The following is a 19,923-nucleotide window of genomic DNA, read 5'->3' as shown; positions in this document are numbered from 1 at the left end:
CTTGTATCTAAGAGGTAAGTTAGGGGTCACTCCCCTATCTGAAGTTCACTAAAATAAATTTTTAGTGATGCATAAACTCATACCAGATTGAAGATCTATCAGTTGATGTAGCTTAATCAGGAAACATTGCATATGAATCAGTACTAAAGGTACACAGAAATTCATTTGAGTTTGAGTTGTCTTTGGCATGTGTTGTCAAAGAGGGAGAGTTTATTATTGTCATATCTCTCTGAAATTTTTTCAAAAGATTTTTCTATGCAATTTCTTCACAGAAGGAGATTACTGTAAGAGGGAGAGTTTTCTATCTTAGAGGGAAAATTGTTATATTGACATATTGTGTTGCCATATAAGTGAAAGACTTTATTTCAAATTTCATTTCTGCTATGACATGTTGTGTTGCCATCAATGCCAAAGAGGGAGATTGTTGGATACAATTTTTAATTGTGTATTGTCTTTGATGTTACACAAATGTCATATCAACCATCAGACAGAGTCTACTGAGCTTAGATGGTTAGGAAAGCAATTTATAGTGACTACCGAGCATTCCTGAACATTACACAATAAGTTAGCTTTTACCGAGCTCACTCGGTAAGCAAAGGAAATTTAGCTTTTACCGAGCTCACTCAGTAAGTGAAGAAAAGTTAGCTTTTATCGAGCTCACTCGGTAAGCAAAGAAAAGTTAGCTTTTACCGAGCTCACTCGGTAAGAGAAGAAAAATTAGCTTTTACCGAGCTCACTCGGTAAACAAAGGAAGGTCAGTATTTACCGAGTTAACTCGGTCTCCAAAGGAAGTTGCAAGGTTTGCAGTGTTTACCAAGCTCCATTTGGTTAACACTAGGGAAACCATTCTGAGTAGTGGTCACCGAGCTGGGTCGAGAAAGTGAAGAATTTTATTGTTCTAAAGAATTAAGTTTAATTGTTTTATGCAGCTGACTAATTTATGTTTTTTAGTTGATTGAGCCGACTTGACAATTTGTAAGGTATATATGAAAGGTCAAGTTGTGAATTCAAAAAGTAGAAGTGTGTGGATGCAAAAAAAGTGTGAATGTATGAATAAGAAAATATATGAGCGAATGTTGAGGAAGAATTTGACATCCCTATGAAGCTGCAAATTTGCATTCAATTAGTGAGGATTTAGTGAAGCAGAATAGAGATCTGTATTCAGCAAAGATAAGTTGCATATATTTCAGATCACTTCATTGTTGCTTTCTAATCATTGTAACAGTGATTCAAAATCTCTTAATAGAGTTGGTTTGACAACCATTTTGTAAATCCTCTAACAAGGTGACAATTTAGTTGAATTTTTTTAAAGACCTCTAACAAGACCACTTCTAACAAGGTGATCAAATCCTCTAACAGGGTCACACCTAATAGTGTGTTTTGTAACCTTTAACAGGGTTGGCTCCTAACAGGGCTCACTTCAGAAGAGTGAAAATTGGTAACTAGTTACTTGGTAGTTTTTCCCAAATTGGGTTTCCACATTAAATTTGGTGTCTCTTGTGTTCATATTATTTCTTTATGCATGCATGTTATCACTTTAAATGCTAAATAAGTTATCAGAACATCTATCAAGTTTCAAATTTATTTGTGAGATTGTTAGCAGTTATATTTTAAGACATCTAAGGATCTGTGGATTTATTTTTGTAGTAACTGACTCACCCCTGCCCTCTTACTTACTCCATCTCTATTTCTAACGACTACATGCTGACACCTAATTATTCTATGTTGTTTTTTAGTCATTATGTTAGGAACATCTTCATAAATTCAATTTTTTTTTTGTAATCATCTAGTTCCTTTTTTCTTTCCTTATCATTCTTATTTACAAACTTGTCAATTATTACATTCTCACTTTCAATTGTTGTGTTAGTAGCCTTGTTCGAATATTTATATGCCTTTCTTTTAGAAGAATATCTAAGAAAAATAACTTAATCACATTTTGACTCAAAAATTCTGTTCCTTTTATCTCTATGGATGTGGCATTTAATTCAAAATATATTGAAATAAATCACATTAGGTGTATGACCATACCAGAGTTCATAAGGTGTCTTGTTTGTTCCTTTCTTCAATTGTACTTGGTTGAGAGTGTAGACTATATTAACTTTGATTCAAAATATTTGGGCCATACCTTGTTCAATCAACAATGTTCTTGTGTAGTCAACAATTGATCTATTCCTTCTTTCAACAATCTATTATGTTGTGGTGTCCTTAGTACTGAAAATTATCTCTTAATTTCATGCTCAAAACAAAAATTAGTAAATTCAAAAAACATAAAATCATCCCCTCTATTAGATCTTAAGCATTTGAATTATTTACTGGTCTCTTTTTCAACTCTAGCTATATACCATTAGAACATATCAAAAGAACGTGACTTCAATTTCATGAATATAAATTTCATCAGCTTGGAATAGTCATCAACAAATAGTGTAAATATATATTTCACCATAATAGCTTTCTACTCTCATTGGTCCACATAAATTAGAATACACTAATTCCAGAATGTCATAAGAAGTATGAGTATTACTTGAAAAATATGATTTTTTCATCTTACCAAGCTGATATTATTTGCACATAGCATTTTCATGTTTATGAAAATTTAGTAAGCCTCTAACTCTTTTCTTTGTACTGACCTTGACCATATCTAAATGTTAACATGACATAACCTTTTGTGCCACAACCATACATCTTCAACTTTTTCAAAGAAGCATGCATCAATTGTAGGATCAAGATGAAACATATTAACTTTAGTTTTCTCACTCGTGCTAATTAGATTTCCACTATCATCATAGATATTGACATTTTTGTTATGAAATTCTAGCTTGTGACCTATGCTATTCAACTTAGCAACACTCAAAAGATTATATCTTAGTCCTTGAACCCAATATCCATCATCTCATACGATCTTGTCATTCAACATCAATGAACCTTTGCCTTTTACTTGACATGGAATGTCATTCCCTAATTTAAAAATTCCACCATCACATTCCTCAAATTTAACAAACTTTCTAATATCTCTAGTTAAATGATGTCATCATCCACTATCAATGATCCATTTATCATTCTTACTAATATGTGAAATAAGAGCTTTATCATCTTCATACCTTTCCTAAATAGGATCTTGTTTAACAAAAACATACACCACTTCTACTCCATCTTTCTCATCTATAGTATTTGACTCAGTGTGCTCTTCCTCAACAATGTAGCATGAATTTTGCACTTTGTCCTTGTAGTCTTTTTTATTATTGTACCTGTGATCCCTCTTATCATTTATATCTTTCTTGTCACCCTTTTACTTGTTAGGATATTTTGCAGCAAAGTAAACAACATCATTACATTTGAAATATATCATAGGTAATTTATATTTGAATTTACCTTTACCTCTTGGTAACCTCCTTGCAAGAAATACTTCAATGCCATCTATGTCATCTTTTGATTCAAAATTAATTTCATCTTTACCGTAGTAAATTCCCATATATAGTAACCACCCTATCTACTAGTCCTTATTAAAATAGAAAAGGCTGAAAATAAAATAATTTTTTGGGTGATGCAAGATTGCCCTTACACCCAGGATGCTCTTGCATTAGACACTTGGGTTAATTTGAGAAGTGACCCTATCATGTTTCAGGTGTTTAGACGAAAACCAAGATGGTTGACCTCCTCCTTTGCTAGCCATGATGAATCCTCAACTAGTCCCCCTTTCCATTTGACAAGATATTCCTCATAATTTCTATTTTTAGTACTTTTCCAATACGATTGTCTAGTATCTCCTCAATCTCCTTTGTAGCTAAACTAGCTATTGGAATGCTCCACTATGCTTCTTGTATGCATGGAATGTGGCCTTTGCTAACACACACACTTCAACATGGTCTTTTTATGCAGATTCATCCTGAGATGAATATGAGATTGTTCACTCAAAACAAATCTAACAAGATGACCTATTTTATTCTATCTAAAGGGATTTCGCGTATTAGATATCCTCAGATTCGAGGTGTAAGCAACCATAACCTCTAAGAATGAAAGATTTAAGAATGCAAATAATTCTATATGAGTGTGTAATTTAGTCTAAATGTGTTATACAATTAATCTAAGAACTTATAAAATGAACTAGATTAAATGCATGCATTTTAACTCTAAATGTCATTGATCTAGGAATGAGAATATGTGAATATAATAAGCTAGATGAGTGTATAACGCAACAACAATTCGATAGCAATTCAATTCAACCTCTATAATGAAGAATTATGAGCCTCTTAATAGAATTCTTGGAATTGATCAATGGTCAAGATCAATTCAGATGAATAGTTGAGATCAGGAGGAGATTGAGTTAGAATGGAAACTTCCTTAAGACAGGGGAGTTAACTGAGCTTTCCATGAGTGAAATAAGGAATTAATGGATTTCATTCCTTTTCTAATTTTTGTTAACTAAAGAGTTTCCCTTTTTGAACCGAAGAGAAGATTTTGTAGATATTATTTAATTTAATAAAATGAGATATGACCTCATAAATACCTTTTCTATTTAATTAAATAATCACATTCAATTGATTAAAAATAGGCATATTTATTAAATAAAATAAATTTAATCCCGTAGTACATTAGCCTTAGGAGATAATTTAATTTAATAAAGTATGAATACTTTAGATTAAATTAAATTTAAATCAAATAGGTTTAATGTGGCTAATATGAGTGAGTACTATAGGAATTAAATAGGAAATATGATGAATGCAGATTAGGGATTTTTGCATTTGACAATTAAGTCAAGTAGCGAATATCAGAACAAGAATTTGCCTAATGAAATAGGACTTTAGCAATTATCAAGATAGACCAGAATTTTTATCATGGCAATGAGCCAATTTCGGAGTATTACATTTTTCCCCTCTTTGAATGAATGTGCAAGCAACATGTTCGATTCAAAGAAAATTAGAAAGCGTGATGTGAAGATCAAGAGATAAGATTGGTTTTGAAGTTGATGATATGGGGATCAATTGTTAAGCTTTTAAGGACCATCTCTAGAACAGAGATTAATCCCAAGGAATCCAAGAAAAATACCTAGATACCCAAAATTGATAAGCATTTTAAAGGTGTCCTTCATAACAAAGTTTAACCTTTAAGGATCCAGACAGAATGTCTTGATACCCAAGATTGATAGCATTTAAAAGATCATCTCTAGAACAAAGCTTAACCTTTAAGGATCCAAATAGAATGTCTAGATACCCGAGATTGATAGCATTTAAAAGATCATCTCCAGAATGAAGCTTAACCTTTAAGGATCTAGATAGAACACCTAGATACCTGAGAGCAATAGCATTTAAAAGATCATCTCCAGAATGAAGCTTAACCTTTAAGGATCTAGATGGAACACCTAGATACTTGAGAGTGATAAGCATTTAAAAGATCATGTCCAAAATGGAGCTTAGCCTTTAAGGATCTGGATGGAACACCTAGATACCTGAGAGTGATAAGCATTTAAATGATTATCTCCAGAATGAAGTTCAATCTTTAAGGATCCAGATAGAACACCTAGATACCTAAAAGTAATAAGCATTTAAAAGACTATCTCCAAAATGGAGCTTATTCTTTAAGGATCCAGATAGAACATCTAGATACCTAAGATTGATAAAAGATAGCAAGATCAAATTATAAGTCATAAAATCATCCCTAGAACAAGGCTTGATTGTCAGGGATCAGGGTTTAGACTATCCCAATACCTGTCCATCAAACTTTGAGAAGAGTTGTTATAAGATTGATTAGTTGATGAAAAGATAAGATAGATGGAAAAGATGCCAGGAAAAGGGGGATGGAATGCCTTGAGTGATGAGATGCCCCAAGTGACGAGGACATAAGATAGGAACAAGATGCCCCAAGCGATGAAGATTTAGATTGATTTGAAATTCAAGTTCAATGATGTAATCATCTTGCCCCCTCCGGAGTGAAATTGAAAGATGACACACCAGAAATATGATGTAAAGTAGTATACAAAGAGATACAGAAGAAATCCAAGATGTAATAGAGTGTAGAAAGGATAAGGATGATCAGAAGAAAATATGAAGAGATCAGAATGATCTGAAGAAATATGAAGAGATCATAATGATTTGAAGAATATTGGAAGTCAATCCAAAGTGATTTCGAGGTCCAAAAGATGAAGTTTAACCAATAGTTGACCAGAGTTGACTAGAGTTGAATTTTTCGAGAATTAATTTTGAAAATTTGAAGAATTTTGAGTTGAAAAGATTCCAAGAATTGCAGAGTATGAGAAAAATTTAGACTACACAAGTGTTCGATCGTGTCGGTCCCAAAATATTAAAATTTATTTTTGAGGCACTGAGGTGTGTCAAATTTTGAATTCGATCCCGAAAATGGATTCAGAATGGTCAAATTAGCTAGGGGGTGATTTTTGCGCAAATCAAAGCACTTGGAAAAATTAGGTCAACAGCTATATAAGAGCCCAAGGGGTCATTTTCAAATCATTTGTGCATTTTATCTTTTGTGAATAGTAGCTCTGAGAGGAAAATGGCAGTGAACATGCAAGATCATCATTTTGAGCGCTCTTGACGACACACCTAGCTAGCAGACTACGAACCTCTGGTGAGTCATCAATATCCTAGCTTTGTACTTTCATTTTCATGCATTGAAATGTCATTTATTGCACTTTTTAGCATGTTTTAGGACTTGGTCAATCAGTCTTCGCGCAAGACTATCCTTTCTCGTGCAAAGAAATAGGATCTGCTATTTCTTCATGCATAGCAATGGGTTTTCTCATGCGGGAGATACCCACCTCAATCTTTGGGTGAGAATTTCATTCTTTGCGCGACGAAGAGATGCCTCACGCGAAGAAATGAAACTTCGAGTGAGATCTTGAGATCTTCGCACCAGAATTCATGACAATAGAGTTTAAAATTTTCATTTTTGTGCGTGAAATTTGTATTTTTATTTGCATTGTTCTACCATTTTGACCTAGTACTGATCATTTGCTTGTCATTATTGGTTGTGTGTGTAGGAGGCCTTTGATGATGTGTCATTTAGATCCCACTATCCACCATATGGAGATTTGTTGTAGAGTCTCGATAATGTTGATAGGGCACATATCATTTGATTGGGCTTGTCTTCTCTATGCTAGATCCCAACAGTGTCGGTGAATCATGGCCTTCTCATAGCCTTGGTGGAGCATTTCCATTTGGAGATGAACACCTTTCACTTGCTAGTGGGGGAGATGACCATCACCCCAGAGGACATTTGGAGGATACTGAGGATCCCTTTCCATGGAGCACGTGTGATTTATGATGTGGTGCCCTGAGCAGGTACAGAGGCACTATCTATTGTGTTTGAGAGGGAGCTATGGAGGGTTCGAGCCATTAGTTGGGATGAGCTTGTGCACACCTATGGACAGACACATAGACTAGCATCAGTGCTAGAGATCATTTTAAGTTTCTTATTAGTGCCAGATAGGGGGCAACACAACTTAGAGTGTGGTTGGGGGGTCATGCTTTGCCAGATGGTAGAGGCCCCTGAGATATTTGGGTGGGGTGAGTGCATGCTAGCCCATATGTTCCATGAGATGCACGAGATATTCTTCCATGGGAAGAAGACTATGGTAGTAGGAGTCTATATTTTACAAATTTTGGCATGGGAGCATCTACCTGTATGTACGCCCATTCATGAGGAGGTTCGAGAGCCTATGGAGCCATATATCTGCAGATATCAGGGGCATATTACCTAGGTCTTCTGAGGTAGGATAGAGCATTGGCAGACATGTCTTGATGACCTAGTCTCCATCGTATGGCAGCCCTAGTGAGAGATGGAGGATTGGGATGATGCCTTGAGGATGCTGGGCTGGATGTTTTTTTTGCAGCCACTGTTGGGCTGGACATCATGAATCATAGAGTAGTTTGTGATTTCATGGGTGTGGTGGCAATATGGCTGACCATAAGACATTTCACAGGAGTATTGCACCTACGCTAGACTGGTGAGGGATGTAGAGCAGAGGTGGCCACCATGACTGGACCCAGGACATTCTATGATAAAAGTGCGCAACTTGGTTGTGACATAGTGGGACTACCTCCCCGACATTGTTGATGCAAGGATGACACCTGTATACCAGGCATATCCTATCAGTCACCCTTTCTCACGATTTACAGACCCATTGGGGAGAGCAGTACCAGTTCCATAGTAGGTACCAGTGCAATAGCAGTAGGCTACCCCACTGTAGGCACCACAAGATCCACTACCAGAGGTGCGACAAAGGGTGAGGTAGGTAGAGATTAGATCCAAGGGCTGGAGGTAGCGAGGCAGAGCATGGTCGACGATGGAGGTCGAGGATCAAGGAGCAGACACCATAGTAGCAGGTACCACCACAGCGGTGCCACAGTAGTAGGCACCACCACAGTAGTAGGCACTTGAGATACTAGATGAGGATATGCCTAATTAGCCTACTGCTGGGACACAAGACATAGTGCAATGCTACCGAGAGTAGATTCATCAAGCCTCCTAGCAGTTGGGAGAGTTGTCTATGGTGCATAGTTGGTGGAGCAGCAACTGGAGATTGATCGATGGAGAGAGTGTGCCAAGACTGCTGGGTAGAGGGCAGAGACGCTGCAAGAAGAGGTTTGCTTACAATTGGCTTGGGAAACTTACTATTTTTCTGCATATTTGATAGTGGTGCCTAATGAGGCTCTACAAGTACATCACTTTTCATAGTATGCATGAGAGTTTGGAGGTGCACAACCACCTACGAGGCCGGGCATGCTACCGCCTCCTCCTCCACCTACTACTCCTGCTCCTCCTGGAGATGAGAGTAAAGGATAGAGTTAGATGCTATGTTCCTGGCTCTTGATTTTGATCTCTGGCTATGTATTGATTGGTGTGCTAGCACCATTTTGTATCATATTGATCGATAGTGCCCGTGTAGTGCCCATTTTTGTACTAACCCATTTTTTTGATAGATATATATACAAGATTTTGAGCTGAGTATCATTGTGTACATGTCATTGTCTGTGTCTGATTGACTCTGATGTACATGAGATGCCAATATGATGATTATGAGATGTATATTTTACTTTGATATGATGTGATTATGAGCATGTAGAGTAGATATTATGAGTATGTGGATGCAATGCATATGGAAATGGACTAACATCTCATATATTATTGCGTGTTTTTCTTGACAATGATAGGTATTCCATTAAGGAGCACAAATCAACAAACTAAATGCTTGTGTAGCCATGGAGAAACTTGATATGCTTGAAGATGCCCCCAATCCTTCATCAGACAAGGGAGAAATAGAATCACAACCGAATTGTGTGCTTATGCAAGTGAAGCATGTAATGCAAGACTTATGTTAAATGCAACCCTAGGTCTGGTTATCGAGCCTCAACAATTTATCATCACTGGATATAGAACAAAGCTCGTATGTTATACAATTCCCACTGACATTGCAATCATGGGAATATGAATAGACCATACATTATAGGTTTGTTAGGACTAAATGTAAGCATTTGGGGCACAAGAAGCCTGAATGACCAAAATATTTGTCCCTTTTAATATAGCAAGTTAACATAAGCATCAAAGCATAAACACTAGGATGACCAGAATGTTGCTTGCATGACACGCACACCAAACACATGAGAGATTCATCTCATGCTTAGTATTCAGTAAGTATTCTGTTTGCAACAACCCTTGCATTCGTAACCTGAGATAGAAATGTGCTAGATATACTCGTAGTGACCCGTATGTTCACTTAAGAGGATGAGTATTAGTATATACTATAACATGAAGAGTTCACTCCAACAAACAAGGAGAAGTACCAATGTTATTGATGTATTCATATAAAAGGAGTCGAGGTACACCTAGCCATCCAATGCGAGATGGAGGCTCTTATAATGGACACCCCTCTCACAAGAATATGTCAACTAATTGGAACTAAACTGCAAACAGAAAGCGAAGAAAAGATCATGCCCCTAGTCATTACTTCTCTAATCAGAAATGTCATCATCAAGTTGCTCAAAGGGACATGATAAAGCAAAAACAAAGCAAACAAAGAAAAAGCTTAGCATATCCAAACAATTATGTCATTTCAAAATTATTATTTATTATGGGATTGATGTCAAGTGTCAATGTCTAGAACATGTTTGAAAGAAATCTCTTCAGTAGGGTGACAACAGTAGGCAGATGCAGTCAGAATGACTGGTGATGGAGGTTAAAGAGGAAACTTCAAGGTGAAGAAACTAGGAGGACTGAGCATCAGTAGACAGACACAGCCAAGATGACAGGTGACTAATGCAAGCGAGATCTTCAATAAATAAATCTAGAGAAGTGACCCAAGCAATAGTAGGTAGACACAACTAAAACAATTGGTGATTGTTGCAAAAGAGATTCAACAAGGTGAATCTTGAGAACGAGTGACATTGGTGATAGTAGGCAGACGCAATGAGAACCATTGGTGACTATCATGGAGGAGATTTGACGAGATGAATCTCGAAAGGAGTGACACTAGTGATAGTAGGTAGACATAGCCAGAATGACTGGTGACTATCACAAAAGGGATTCTATGAGGAGAATCTTGAAAGGAGTGACACTTAAAGGGGAATGCCCTCGAGCTGTGACAAAACTCAATCCATGGATACATGAGAAAAATCAAGAAACCAAAGTAGGAAAGTGAAAGTGTGAAAGCGACCATATAGAATAGCCTAAAGATGCACTACAAGATGGAGTGTTGGGAACAAGAGGTGCTTGTTTACTAGGTTTTTAGCTTCTTGGTAGGATTTTAATTTTTTTTTTGCTACCATGATGCCTATTTCCAAGTTTTCATCAATGGCACTTTTTTTTGTTTTTCAATTTTTTTTGGTATTTTTTTTTTTTTTTTTTCTTTTTTGATTTTTTTCAATTTTTTTAGGTGTTACCAAGGTTCCTATTGCTAGGTTTTCACTAGGGTAACAATTTTTTCAGGACTTTTTCTAATTTTTAGGATTTTTTTTTCAGGACATATAGATATGTACAAAGAGCTACTATTATCAGATCAACTGTAAAACCAATTCAAGTCGAGAGTGTTGACAGGTTCCTTTAGCACTTCTCCCTCGGTTGTGGAAAGTTGATAGGCGCCATATCCATATACTGTAGTAATGATGTAGGGATTGAGCCAGTTTGATTCAAACTTTCCTTTTTGGACTCATTTTTGTTGATTCTTAGGGTTCTCTCTCAAGACGAGATCACCTAGCTGGAAGTCACGTGGCTTGACCCTCCGATTGTAACTTCTTGTCATTCGTTGTTGATATGCTCACAGATGATCACATGCCACTTGTCGACATTCATCTAGTAACACAAGCTCTTGAAGCCTAGCTATCCTGTAGTCATCATCAGTTATAAGGCCCTTCATAGAGATTCTCAAGGTAGGAATCTCAACCTCTATTGGATGCACAACATCCACTCCATACACCAAAGCAAAGGGAGTCATGCCCATTGGAGTTCTGATAATTGTCCTACATGCTCACAGGGCTAAATTGATTTGGAGATGCTAGTCTCTCCTTGATTTGCTGATTGTACGATGAAGAATTTTCAGGATCGCCTCAGCCTGGCCATTACCCTGGGGGTAATAAATGGAAGACCAATATTGTGTGATTTTAAATTTCTTGCATAGTTCCTTGAGGTATTTGTTCTTGAATTGTCCTCCATTGTCAGTAATGATTGAGGATGGTACACCATATCTATAGATGATGTAGTTTGTGATAAAAAGTGCTACAATTTTGCCATCGACAACTGTGAGAAGTACTGCCTCTACCGACTTCGTGAAGTAATTTGTAGCTGTGATAATGAACTTATGTCCATAAGAAGAGGTTGCATGGATTTGTCCCACCAAGTTGAAGGCCCATTGTTGAAATGACCATGTTGTAGTACAGGGAATCAACTATCTAGCTGGAGCATGGATCAGATTTCCATGTAGCTGAAACTGCTTGCAGGATCTAGCATACTTGATAACTTCTTGCTCCATTTTAGGCCAATAGTAACCAGCAGTAAGGAGTTTATGAGCTAGTGTTAGGCCATTGGATTGAGATCCATAAATGCCCTCATGAACATCAATTAGTGCATTTTTGGACTCTTTGGGTTCTAAACACCTAAGGAGTGTTCTGTCAAGACCTCTCCTATACAGATCGTTAGCAATAATGACATAATGCAAAGCATTATGGATTAGGTAATGTTTCTCATTTTGAGTCAGACCTTCTAGAATGGTTTGATTACAGAGATAGGAATAAATGTGATGGTAGCAGGATGATTCTTGTCCAACAATAGAATAGATCATCTTGGAATCAGGGGTGTCATAGGCTAGGTAGTGTAACACTTCCACCAAGAATTTATGTTGAAGGTAATTTTCAAGCCTCTATAGTAGGGAGGCCAAAGTAGCCATGGCATCAACTGCTTTATTATCTGCTCGTGGAACTTGCTGGAAGGTGATATGTGCAAAATACTTCTTTAAGTCATCAACCATGCACTTGCAAGGAATTAGTTTCTCATCCTTTGTTTAGTACACATCATTAACCTGGTTGATGAAAAGCTGAGAGTCACCAAAGATGTCTAACTGATCCACTCTCCATTTAGCTACAATTTTCATGCCATTGATCAAAGCCTCATATTCAACAATGTTGTTTGTACAAGGAAACAAAATCTTGTACACTTTTGGCAATGAGTATCTCTGTGATGTAATAAAAAGTAATCCAACACTTGATCCTTATTGTGAGAAGGACCCATCAAAGAACATAACCCATGTGTGGTACGTGAGTGTTAGAATCAACTAATCACGGAAATCAATGTTCATTGGTAGAAGACTCTGTATGGGTGCATCAACCAGCTGATCCACAATTTCCTATCCCTTGATGGCCTTGTGTTCAACTTATTGGATGTCAAACTCACTGAGTATCATAACCCATTTAGCCAATCTTCCTGTGAGAGCTATCTTACTAAGAAAGTACTTTAGTGGATCTATTTTAGCCACAAGCTGTGTACTGTGGGCAAGCATGTAGTGTCTCAACTTCTAGGAAGCAAAGAAAATTGCTAAGCAAGCTTTCTCAATAATGTTATATTTCTTCTCATAAGAGATCAGTATCTAGCTCAAGTGATAAATAGCCCTTTCTTTGTTGTTATTGTCTTCTTGAGGCAATAGGATTCCCAAAGATGTTTCAGTTACTGAGATGTATAAAAGAAAAGGCTTCCCATGGATAAGAGGCATCAGGATTGGCAGATTGATAAGATATTGCTTGATCTGTGTTAAGCTTTGCTAACAATCCTGGCTCTAATTAAATTTTACACCCTAATGTAATGTCTTTGTGAAGGGTTGTGATCTATCCGCCAATTGTGAGATAAACCTGCAAAGAGATTAGAACCTTCTTCGTAGACCTCTCATTTGACTGATGTTTTGAGGTGGTGGCATGTCCATTATTGCTTGTACTTTCTCTGGATCTACCTCAATTCCTTTTGTAGAAACAATGTATCTGTTGGCTCCTGATTTAACAATTTTACAAACAACCAAGAAACTAGATAAATTCATCTAAGGCTAGCAAATTCCTATGATAGATACATTTGATTGTAGTCTTGGGCCAACTATAAGGCTAGACCCTTCTTCTACTTTAGGCTCTGCAAGACCTAGGCAGGTGGACCTATAGATTCTATCGATATCATATGAGTGCAAAACATATCCCTAAATCTTTTTACTGTAGATTTTACCCTTGTTTCTCCTAATAAATCATCTAATAATCACAGATCTATGGTAGCTAGGTGTAAATCTATGAAATTCATAACCTGAGTGAGGGCATCACATTTAGGTTCTTCAACATGAAAGGGAAAGAACATTTGATTAATAATGTTGAATTCAGCAAAACCCCTAATATGTAGTAGCAAGAACTAAGTGACCCTGTAGCTGATCAGTGCCTTAACCATTGGGAAAATCCATGAATAAAAAACACACATATGGATATCTGATACTTATTTGTAACTTTAGATATCTAATCTATCAATTTAACTTGTAAATAGACATCAATGTTCAGTCTAAACTTCATTCTTACATGATATCCCCATCAGTAAACTTGCAACCTTCTTCATTTCCTAAAGCATTTACATAACCTCTTAGGTTATAAAAAACAATGAAATAACATACAGCCTTAAGGGATTGCAACTACAACCTAAGCTCTATGTCAAAGATTGTAAAACATTAAAAATTAGCTAATAAAGGAGACAAGGTTGAAGTTAGAACTCAATCATTTGCTACTCTTTGCATTTATTTCCTTGAAATTAATACAATCATATGCGTGAAAATGAAAACATGGAAATACCTAATAGATTTGAACTATCTATATTAACCTTCCTAATGTTGTTCATATAAGAGAGGATATGCTGAAGAAAATGGTTTCACAGTAAAACACTGGAAGCTTGCTGGTATTACCTAGAGAAAACTGCCAACAACTACAATAAAAGAGAGAAAGAATGATATAGGAAAGAAAGAATTCTCAGATCTGTTATGTAACTAACATGTGTCCACTTGAAATTCCCTCTCTTTTCCATGAAAAGACTCTCTCTAATCTCTCTCCCCTTTGATCTGATTTGGTTTTCATCAGTATTATGCATTTGACTTGAAAATCTCCTTTTCAATGATGAAAACCATTCTATTTGCCAAAATTTTGAATACCTCATGGGATGCTTGGTAAAATTTGGGTTTAAACTTGAGTATAGGTGATTAAAATAGACCCTACCTACATTTTTACCATCTTTTACCCACATTTTACTCATTACCACACCAGAAATCAGTTTTGCATTTTGTCACCTAAATATAGTTGCAAATTTTGAACCTAAGAGAAAACCTTGAATAACTCCAACAGACTAACTTCTATGCAAAAACTAATTGCATAATCAGAAAATTCAAATTCTCCCAATTTTAGTGATATATAACATCTCATATTTAGCCTACCAGGAACCTCCAGAAAGCCATTTCAAAAAATACTCCCCTGGCATATGACTTTGATTTGCAATTGAAATTTAAACTTTTAAAATTTCAAAATTTTTAAAAAGGTCTAAAGTCTCAACTTTAGAAATAGGCCTTTTTGAATTTTAAAAGATCTAACGTCCATTTTGAGAAAGAATAATAAAAAATAATATCTTTTATTACTTTTCAAATTTCTCTTTACCCCTCAATTTTGAGGTCAACCTAGAATTGACCAAGCCATGTGTCACTCTATGATTTTCCCATATGACTGCAACATCACCACCTTGCTCCTGAGCACCACATCACTGCGCGCAAAACATGCTAACACGTGTCAACATCCCGCAATCCTGCATTCCTTAAACATCTCGCATCTTTGTTTTGTAGAAATGCCCCATTCGTTGGATTTGCCACGTGGAAGAATCTTGTGCATCCTCTCAAACTACTATTCATTTCCACCTCACCACCAACTGGGCTTGCATTGCCACATGTCATGTTCTCGCATGCTCACAATATTTAACTTCCTTGCATCTTTATTTTGCGGGCATGCACCCACTGCAGGATGAGGATACGTGTCGACCTCTAGATACATCTTGCCACATCAACTTGCATGAATCTTTGTTCAAAATTTTCCTTATGTTTCATGCCAACTATCACAATTGGGACCCACCTGCGCATGCCACAACCTCTCAAAAGGCCTCTTTCTTTTAGACACCTCTAGTTTGTGTAGAATAGTATTTAAACTACAAGAACTTCCTCACCCACCCAATGTGGGATAAAGCTTTTATGTTTTTTCTCTATTTTGTGCCTTCACCTTGCCCCTATGTTTTCCTCTTTCTTTAGCGTGGAAGCTCCTCTTCACACATGCCAAGCTTCTCTTCTTTCTTCAGTCCTGGTAGATCAGCTTTAAAAATATGAGCATTGATAGTCTCTTTCCAGTCGATTTGTGTATTGGCAATAGTGGCTACATCCCTCTCAAATCTAGAAATTTCAATCAACTCTACGTTTGGCTTTGATTATGGTTGCTTTAGCACCATCACCGTTAGCACTCCATAGCAGTGTTTTCCTTTTTGGATGAGTTTGAGTGACAATTTTTTATTTGTGGTTCAAAACCCATATCTACCATGCGATCAACTTCCTCTAACACAAGATATGTCACCCTCCGCAGGTTTTTGTGCCATGCTTCCAACATATCAGTAAGTCAGCCAGGAGTGGCTATTACAATCTCAACCCCTTCTCTAGAGATCATGTATTTTTTATTTGTTGACTTTGGCGGCAGTTTCTATTTACGTGGCATCTTCTTTTATGGCGGCTTCCTCTGCATTTTGTCCTTGAGTTTCTCCTTTTTTATGGTGTCTCTCCTTCTAGTGGATGCCTCCCCTACACTGTCCTACTCTGAATGCCCCTATCACCATCCAAATCTTAGCCGCCCCTGCCCCTGCGAATGTTTGAAATAGCATATACTGCGCCTAAGTGCTTTAAATTGATGATATGACAATCACTAAAGGATGGTGTGATATTAATGTTAAAGCCTCCATAGCAACTGTCAAGGCTGATGTTTTTCTTGCATACAATGAATATTGGTATTTGAGTTCCATCCTTGATAGGAAAGAAAACCTGTTTTGTCTCAAAATTGTTACGATCAAAGCCTGGAATAATGGTCTCTCTGAATACTACGATATTTGTTTTTTCAGCATTTAGGTTGCATTGATAAATAATACCAGGTGTGAAAAAGGTTGTAAAACCAACAAATATCTCATCATATTTATGCCTTCCAAAAACTCCACTAATTGATCCAATATCAATTAGCAAATTATGAAGCAACTTGCCAGATTACAAGTCTCATACTTGGAGAACATATTTAACGTCACTTAAGTGACTTACTAGAATTTTATTGCCATTGACATTATCATGATCGTAGTTTCTTCGAATTTCACGGTCCTTCATCATGAAGGAAGAGGATGCAAAGAAAACCAGGCATGGATTGGTGCATATGTCTTCTTATCTATAATAACATGAATGACTATCCTTTCCAAGAATCTTCTTATAATCCCTTAAAAAAATTGCATTCCCCATATCTTATCGGTCTGATGCAATTAGTCGGGCCCCAAAGTGGGTCCGGCTAAAAAAAAAATTTCATTTCTGGACAACTGATTATGCCAAATTGATCCAATAACCTTCTGATACTGACTGGAATCAAATTCAACTACTAAACAATCAATTTGCAACTCATTTTACATAATCTGCAAACTGTCAAATTGATGCCTGAAGGTCCATTGACTAGCCTTAAAAACTAACCAAAATACCTGATCAAGCTCTCAAATCTGGCACACTGGTTCTCTATTCCACACTCTTGCACTTCATTGAATCTTGTTTCATGAAAAATTCAAGGCCAAAAGATATTCATTGTCAAAGCTGACCTCTCAGAATTGCTTGCAACTACTAAACAATCAATTTGCAACTCGTTTTACATAATCTGCAAACTGTCAAATTGATGCCTGAAGGTCCATTGACTAGCCTTAAAAACTAACCAAAATACCTGATCAAGCTCTCAAATCTGGCACACTGGTTCTCTATTCCACACTCTTGCACTTCATCAAATCTTGTTTCATGAAAAATTCAAGGCCAAAAGATATTCATTGTCAAAGCTGACCTCTCAGAATTGCTTGCACAAAAATATGTCAGAAAGCAATAAACTAGGTTCGGATTTGGCTTTGAAAACTAGGCAAATGGACACTTGGGAGGATGAAAACTGGGTTGTTGGTTCTCTATCATGAGGACAATATGGATTTTTAATCTAGGTTCATGATGAATAACTGGGCACAAATGGCAAGCATTCAAAGTGGGCAACTTGGATTTTGCAAATTTAAACAATGGTAGGAAATCAATTTTTGCAAATGGAATGGACCTGGAAAAGTGTGCATATGGATTCCTCAAGACTTGCAACTGGACACACTTAAAGTATTTTTAGAGTACTACAAAGTAGTACAAACCATTCAATCTTACCAATCACATATCTCAAGTTATAACACCACGAAAAGGGGTACTAATCAATCTACAAATGCTAACACCAGTAGAACTTTAGAAATTGTGTTTGGAATCGCATTCAAAAACTAATCAAATGGATTTTTCATAAGTTGAAACTTGAAACATAACAAGTCTCTAACATCTACAATGTAACACAAAATAAATTTCAGCATTTGGGTCAACTAGTCAAAAGTTATAACTCGTCAAACAAGGCTTCCTAGAATTATGTGCAATGTGCATCAGCATGAAAATAGTAAAGTACCAACTTTGAGGGATTCAAAACCTAGTCAAATGAATTCAAAATGACTCACAGTCTGAAACATAGGCTCTCAGGAATGGATACTAAACACTCCCAAAGTGGCAAGTCATGAAAGATTTTTGGGTGTGAGATATTTGATTGCAAACATAGCCTCCTATCGCTGTTTGACACGGGAGAAAATGCAGACTTGGCACTAGCTCAAAATGAGGCTTCACAAAATGGCTCAGAATCTCAATTTAACTTCATGGAATGCTTAGACAAGCTGAATGGAAGGTTTTAGAAACATTAAACACCTCACAGGGCTTAAAGGTATAGCCAGGTACAAATGCATTTAAAAGCTGTCATGGGGCTTGATTTTCTCAATGGTACTCAAAATTGACCATACAATTTTTAGTCCCAACATTATCCCAACAACTTTCCTGATGTGACACCAAATATGTATTTCTTAGGATTGAGTCAAAGACTGAATTTTTCCATACGATCTAGGATGGGCCCCAAATCTTGCAGATGAGTATTGCGTTTAGCACTTTTGACCAAGGTATCATCAACGTAGTCTTCCATGGTCTTATGCATCATATCATGGAAAATTGTAGTAATAGCCCACTGATATGTAGCACTAGCATTCTTCAAGCCAAATGTCATTACATTCCAACAAAAGGTTCCCCATGCACATGTGAAAGTCATTTTCTCCTGGTCTTCTGGTGTAATTTTTATCTAATTGTATCCAGAAAAACCATCCATAAGTCAGTAAATCTCATAGCCAGCCATCATGTCCACGATCATATCAATATTAGGGAGTAGAAAGTCATCTTTAGGACATGCCAAGTTAAGATCACAGAAGTCTGTACAAAACCTAATAGATTTATCGTGCTTGGAAACTGGAACAATATTGGATATCCATTTAGCATAATCAATTACACGGATGAAACCAACTTTTAAAGGTTTCTCCAATTATACTTTAACAAGTAATGCAACGTGAGGATGCATTTTTTGAAGCTTCTATTTAACTAGTTTGATGCCTGGTGCTATGGAAAAATGATGCATGATAAGATCAGGATCCAGTCCTGACATGTCAGAGTATGTTTAGGAAAAATTTATTTTCTTTTCTTTGAAAAAGGAAATGAATTCTTCCTTTTCTTCAAGTGACAACAACTGTGCTAGATGTATCATATGAGGATGTTCTTATGTGCCTAGATTAATTGCCTGCATTGGCTCTATCAACACTGCTAATCTCTCCTAAAAGTGACTGGGAAGTGCATCAAATATCTCATCTGCGGGTGCCTTAGAGAGGTTTTCACCCTTGGATACATCTTTTGTTTTTACTTTTTTGGGTTTTGATACTGCCACAATGTGGTTTTCACCATCAAACCTTTTACATTTTTTCTTTTTAATTGTATGACTGAGATATTTGATGTTAGCCTCAGTCATGTTGACACTTTTCTCATTAGTGGAAGACATTATAGGTTCAATAGCGTTTAGGTAACAAGCAAGAGCATAGTCATTTTGGAATGTGGGGACTTTGCTAGATGCATTAGGGTTCTAGTCCATAAGCTCAGGATGTGTGAGTGAGAGAGTGGTGGCTGGTTCAATTGCGTTCACAATATAGTCATTAAGTTCTTGGACCAACAATTCAAGACCTATGATAACCTCATCCATACGTGTTTTCAAATGCCTCTGAGTATGAATG

This window comes from Cupressus sempervirens, chromosome 2, assembly GCF_028749045.1.
Source record: "Cupressus sempervirens isolate cs-2001-9-10 chromosome 2, ASM2874904v1, whole genome shotgun sequence".
Classification (NCBI taxonomy): Eukaryota; Viridiplantae; Streptophyta; class Pinopsida; order Cupressales; family Cupressaceae; genus Cupressus; species Cupressus sempervirens.
This window is presented reverse-complemented; position numbering follows the sequence as displayed.